This window comes from Centroberyx affinis, unplaced genomic scaffold (genome assembly GCF_046629955.1).
Source record: "Centroberyx affinis isolate AG114_WGS23_722 - 3 ecotype Tasmania unplaced genomic scaffold, CSIRO-AGI_Caff_v1 ptg002143l_1, whole genome shotgun sequence".
Classification (NCBI taxonomy): domain Eukaryota; kingdom Metazoa; phylum Chordata; class Actinopteri; order Beryciformes; family Berycidae; genus Centroberyx; species Centroberyx affinis.
Genome location: NW_027280461.1, coordinates 128,808 through 136,030, shown reverse-complemented (window position 1 = coordinate 136,030; position 7,223 = coordinate 128,808).

Genomic DNA, 7,223 nt, shown 5'->3' with positions numbered 1-7,223 from the left:
AGTTATGGGATAAGGGGATAACAATTCAGGAACTTACAAAGAACTTATACTGTAGTTATTTTTTAACTATTCTATTATTACAGGGTATGACCTACTGAGCAATAATCTGGAAGTTTGGGAGGAATTTAGAGAGAATTTATACTGTAGTTATTTTTTAACTACTGGGTACCTATTCTGTTATTTCAGGGTACAGTATGACCATAAAACTGAGCAAAAATCTGGACCTTTCAGGGAAGATGGAGTGATGATTTCTGCAGCACTTCATAAATCTGATGTGATTTTATTTCAGAATGACCTTATTACCAACACACAAGCAAACTACATTACTTCTTTATAATTTTGGAGTAGGCCTACTTAAAATAACTACGGAGTAGGCTACATCTGTGCGTTTACTTCGGAACAAAGGATGTACCCCGTAGTAACTCTTTACTAAAGGATACAATTTTAAAGATAAAACTCGGCAAGGCTACACCCATTACATTGTGGGAAGCTGCTAAAGCCACGTGGGGAAATAATAGCATATGCCGCTTTGAAAAAGAAAAAGTCACAAAAGCAAAAAATAGGAACACTGCATGATAAGGGACTGAAGTTACATTTGAATTCTTTAGATTTAACCAAAGTGTCAGAGGGCCAAAAGACTGTCAACTAATTCGATATTCATTTATATTTGAAACGTGCGAAGCATTTGGATTTCATGAAAAAATTATTGCATGGTTAAAAATAATGTATCAACATCCAAATGCAAGAATTAGAGTAAACGGGACATTTTCTGAAGTATTTAAACTAACAGGAGGGACAAGACAACTTTGTCACCGCAGATATTTGCGGTATGTATGGAGTAGGGTTTGGTGTTATTGATAGAGACTCATGTATATATGGAATGTGGCTTATTTATTTTCTAAACCCAAGCAGAATGGTGACAGTGGGTTTTGTGTTTAAAAAACCTATGCTGAAACTATCATGAAGCCTTTTGTAAACATGATAAATAATCTGGAAGTTATTACATAGTAAACATGAAAACGGTCCAATTTGACCAAAACATCACAGAAAAGTTGAAGGCACAGCTGATATTCAGGAAACATTTTATTTAAAGAAATAAAGCTTTGAATTGAAGAAGTATATAAAAAAAGAAGAATCATCATATCACCTTGACATGTTAAGGTGGGAGTATATTCACTGAGAATGTTCACTAGCTTTACAATCTTGTGAACAATTACACAATTATACAATACAATATTACAAGAATAAAACACAATGTTCTACTGATATATCACCAGCAATCAGCAGCATCAGCAAATTAGGCTTATTCTGCATATGTTGGTCAAAATAAGTCATCTGTCAAAATATACAAAACAGCCATCCAACTGGTGATATGGTGATATGCCACAGCCAAGCACTATATGGAGGCAAATCATGGCTCCTCATCCTGTGAGGTTTCTCAGTTGGTCAGAGAGAGATGTTCGGGATACAACGATACAATACAATAATACAATAATACAATAATACAATGTGTGTGTGTCTGTCTGTCTATGTCCTCTTGCGCCTGAAGAGGCCACAGAGCCAAGAGACCCACTTTTTCTTCTCCTTCTTCTCTTTCAGCTCTGTTGTCACTGGAGCAACCTGTCAAGTAAAACAAAATGTCAGATCTTATTTGTACCTGGACGGTTGGTCTGTTCTTCTCTGAGGTAAAATGATATGAAAAGCTAAAACTGATGTTTCCTTTTGCATTGTTTCTGAGCATCATGTTCATACTATAGCAGTAGGAAATGGCCTGTGTTTCAGGAAAGTTACAGTTTACACAGTACCATGGTTAAAGAGTTTTAGCTTTGCAGTAAAACTGCACTGAATGTAAGAAATACTAGGGACATCTTCCTGATATTGAGTTGCAGCCCCACAATCCACATGTCAATTTGTGCTTGCTATAGATTTAATGAGGGAAATCAATAAGGGATAATGGCTTTTACCTGGATTCACCTCATCAGTGTACTTCATGAAAAGAGCAAGTGTGTCCCTAATATTTTGTCCATTCAGTGTATGCCTTAGGTTTAACACTAACCATGTGCTGCAGACTGTGACTTTGAAAACATGTTGCTTTGAATGTTGACTCACCTCCAGCTCTGTGCTCCAGAACTCCTCCCTGCTCTCCTTGCGCTCCTTCTGCAGACGCAGCTCCAGCAGGGTCTGGTCTCTCTCTGTCTCCCCCTCCTCTCGCTGGACTGGGATGTTGACACTGAATGGGGTTTCATCTCCGCTCTTGGTGCCTTCAGCGAAGCTCACAGAGGGCTTGAGGTGGTTGAGGATCTCTGTGGCTATGAGGCTGCAGGCCAGCAAGGCGATCTGAGGATCCTCCATCAGCCCTTGTCTGCTCAGCCAGATGTTAGGAAGAGCCTGATTCAGAGCGACTTTGAGGGGCCAGGACAGATCCAGGCTCAGTTTGATCTGCGAGAGGAGAAAGTGGGCGAGTTTATACACTGAATTTATACACTGAATGTACAAAATATTGGAGACCTCTTCCTGATATTGAGTTGCGTTATGTCAGTGAAGTGATTTTGAAGTGAATTCATGTTCCTTTTAAAATTTGATGTTTTTCTTTTAACCCCAAATGAAATCAAAACAAACCTCCTGCTCGGGGTTGGTGAGGCGTTCGAGGTTTCGGAGGAAGACTCTGTTGTGTTGGTACTTGGCCGCATCCTTCTGCAGCAGGAAGTGGATGTGCTGCACCAGCTCCTTCTCAAAGGTCCGGTTCTGCAGGTGCTGCGGCCGGTACAGAGTCTCGTCTTTGCCTTGGAAAAGTTCCACCAGGATGCATTTGATGGTGGACTCCTGCACCACAGCTCTTTCCTGTGTTAGAGGAGAAGATTTTGGTTGGTTCAGCTGAACCCCGTACAGATGGAGCTTTCACTTCAGGGGTTTGTAATCTTTGACCCGGACTAATATAAATTTGCTGGTACTGTTGGCATGTGAGGAGCCAGTAGAAACAGGCCTGTAATTTATGGGTTCAAGTTTGGGGTCCCAACCTATAGTTTCACAAACACTTTCTTACACACTGTTTTGTTTAGCTGAAGTAAACCTACTGTAGTCAGAAGTGGCTGGACAGCAGCAGAGTCACCAGCCCGTGGTTGGGGAGGAGAAGACTGGAGAGAGCTGAAGCCATACACAAACCCCTGGTGTCCTCTCCCTCCAGCAGTTCCCTGGACACTGAGCAGAGACCGACCGTCTAGCCCATCAGTGACAGGCTTGGTCTCCGCAAACAGTTCTGTCTCTGGGAACTGCTTCAGGAAGGCAGCCAGGCTGCAGTCGAGGGCCAGAGGGTTCTTGGCTAGCGAGCCGCTGTCCGTCGGCGTCTTCACCTCCTCATAGTCGTCACCAACAAAGAAGGTGCCGTCCACCCACACCACATCCCTGTTGGACGAGCGGGGCTTGGTGACTCTGCTCCGGTATTCCAGGACGTCCCGGTCAGTGATCCTGCGCAGAGCCTTCTGGAAGACCTTGGTGCGCCGGATCCAAGTTCCATACTGCTGGAACATTTTCTCCCGCAGAGATTCAGGGAGAAGCTGAGAGAACAGCCTGGTCTCCATCTCATCTCTCTCGCTGGGTGCTAAGAGCAGAAAAGAAGGATCGGTCAAGCAGTGTCATAACACTGGGAGCAGAGAACAAGGATTGGTGAAGCAGTGTCATAGTGGAGAGTATTTCTAAAAGTAAAAAAAATCATGGAACTGGCCAGACCTCCATTCCTCCCCGCAACATGAATCTGGTTGTGTCGAGAACACCTATTGCATGAAGTGCAAGGGGATGTATAGCAATAAATGACCATAGCTTCTTCCATTTGATCACCTTGGTTGGAAGCACCTGACAGCTCGGCCTGCCTGCCTGGCTGGTACATGGTCAGGACGGCCTCGATGATGACATGCGGGATTGAGCAGAGGAGAGCAGGGTCTCTCATCGCCAGCAGTTTCTTCACCTACATCAAAAGACCAGGCATTTTTGTGAGAGGCAGTCCAGAAAGATTTGGACCAAGGACAATTTTTAGGAGTATTTTGTCAAGACAGGGCGTTAGGGGTTCAACTCCCACTGGGACAATCCATTCTGAAAATGCATGTACTCACAGCATTGCATGAAAAACATATCCAACAAATGGGATGCGATTGTCACTGATATCCAGTTGTACCTGAATAGATGAACCAAAGCTCTTCATGAGGCGGCTCTGGAGCAACACGGCGGCTCTCCTGGTGTTACACACTGGAGGAGGGAGACTGGTATCCACGGCAACGCCTGGAACTCTCCGCAGGGTCTCCAGAGTCACAGCACTCATCTGGACAAGGAGAGGTGACCACAATGAAGAAGAGAAGAGAAGAGAAGAGAAGAGAAGAGAAGAGAAGAGAAGAGAAGAGAAGAGAAGAGAAGAGAAGAGAAGAACATAGAAGAACAGAGAAGAACAGAGAAGGAGTTAGATAGTAGCAGTTGTAGTAAGGATAGTAGTAGTAGCAGTAGCAGCAGCAGTATTAGTAGTAGTAGTAATAATAGAAGTATTAGTAGTACACCTACGTGGAGGCACAAGGCCAGCAGTTGTTGCTGATCCAGCCGTCTGACACCAAAGCCGTTCAGTGGGTGGAGCTTCAGCATCAGCTGGATGAGCAGATCCTCCACTAGCTCACTGCTGACAGTGAGTGTAGCAGGGAGAGGGAGGCAGTCTGCTGCTGACAGACTCTGTCAAATCACAAGCTGGTAAGTGTTTGCATTTACTTCATCAGCTTTTATGTTAGAACTAACTGACTTCAAAATCTTTTCAACTTTTCTCCTCAGCTTGCATTTCTCTGATTTCTTTTCATAGCTTTCCTCCCTCTTCTCTATCTTAGATCATCATTCTAAGATCACAGGAATAGTTTGATAGCCATTGTCAGGACACCATGGCTCTGACCTTTGAACTCTCACTATTGGTTGCTTGTTGGTGATGTAGGAATTTAAGCTTATGTCACTGTTGCAAACACTTTGTCTTGAAAAGGTCTAAAAATGTAAATGTTACCTACTGGTTTTTTTTTTTTTATATGAACTTTACTGAAATTATACGTGACTGCAAACACAGTGCTTCCACTGCAAAACTGTCACTCTGAAAACAATTCTGAATCATTTTTGTCATCATACTTTATGTTATTCATGTCATGAATTTTAAAATGTGTCAGCTGAACAAAATTAAAATAGAATATAATAAAAACATAAACAAATCTAGACAGGATTAAGTTTAATTGAAATTAAGTGTAACTCGTCTCACTCACCAGTCTGTCCTGGTTAGGTGACAGCTGATCTGGGATCAGCTGGGCTATGTTCAGAGCCACCAGGTGAGCAACATACTGCTGGAGGATGGGTGAAGAGACCAACAGAGCTTTCTCCAGCACGGCTCTGGGCCCTAAAACCTCCTCCAAGCTGCCCAGGACGCACTTGGCCACCTGCAAATATACACCTTAGATATAATATGATGGCAACATATAGGCCTGCTGTTGATCTTACAATGCAATGCATTTTATTTTTGTGTTAACAAGTCATTCAATGTATTTTGACATAATATTTTCAACACATTAAAGGGGATTCCTCCTGCACTTGCAACATTTGAACATGCCGGCAGTACAGTATCACCTGGTAGTGCGCAGTGGGCTGGAGCAGACAGTTGGCCTCCTGCTTCTCCTCCGTCACCTGGACCCAGGGGAAGGAGGGAGAGAGGAGGCGCTGTGTGTTCAGAGAGCCATGGGCCTGCAGACAATCTGCAGACTCAAGGGCACAAGGGCTGATCTGGAGAGCACAGAAGACCAACATGAGACAACTTGAGTTTCAACCATGAAGATTTAATGGAGGGGAACCATGCATGTACTGTGTAACTCACCAAGGGAGGGAGCAAAAACATAAGGTGAGATTTGATAACTATACATGTAATATAAGTCAATAAGTTTAATAGTTGGAGCATAACGTAATAAAATAGTTCTGCAGAAGCCTGAACTGTAACTACTGGAGCATCTTGTGATTATCTTTGGATTCAAAGGTTCTCATTTCATATCACATTGAACACACATCCATGATAATGTACCTGAACTGCCAGCTGGGAGATGACTTGTTTGAGGGAGTAGCTGTGGACCAGATCCGTCCAGGTCTGGATCCTGGTGTGGGTCTGGGCCTCAGCTTTCTCCACCTCAGAGGGACAGGAGTCCATGATCTCGACAAGGCAACCTGAACACCACATACAGCATGGTATGATACAGCATTTATTCAAGTTATTCATGTATAGTACAATAATACTACAGAGAAAGACACCAATAGCTCAATGAAATGTTTGAGGCCTCAAAGAAATGCAGCAGGAGCCTTAACAGCAGACAGACTCATATTAAAGCGTAACTCCCCCATGTGAGGCTGATCAGGGCCTGTTTTCCCAAAAGCATTTTAGTATTAACCAAGAGCATCTTGCTGCTAGGATGCTTTTGGGATCCTGATCCCAATACATTGCTGTCTACACAGAGAATTATCCGATTTCACCTGTTTTTCCCTCTTACAACATCAAATTTGTGTTGCAAGAGGGAAAAGTGTCAAATTTGAGCTTTGCAGTGTAAGTCTAGCCATAGTGTTTCATTTGGTGACAATATAACTTACTGTAACATGTAACATTTCACTGACACTTAGGATGCTACAGGTTAAGCAGTGAAATTAGATAAGTGAGTGAAAAAATCCTACCTTTGCAGGGTCTTGGAGAAGGTGGTTACTGATAAGTCAGTGGTGAATGCACGCTCAAAGCAACAGCAGACAACAAGGTGAAAACACAGTCAAACGCAGTCGTGAAGACGTGGTGTGTACGCAGAGGGAATCCGTGTAAACTGACACACAAGGCGCATCTTGGACCTGAAACTCTGATTCCATAGATTCTAAACTCCACAACTCTCCATTGTGCCCTGTGACATCACAGTTCAATGTTGAAGAGATGCTGCTAAAATGGAAATACTCTATTTTTTATTGCTCAGTGTATTCATTTTATTTTATTTTATTGTATTTTATTTTATTTCTGGGCCAGTCCATGCTGGCAGCTTGGAGGAACAGGGAAAACAATAGGTGGGGTCAGTGGAGGCAGAGGATTTGCCTTGATGCTGCTCCATTAAAAACAAAGACACAGACACAGATGACAATTAAGTACATGAGATAACAGTCATACAGCATACCATACATACAAAAACACATGTGCCAAATCC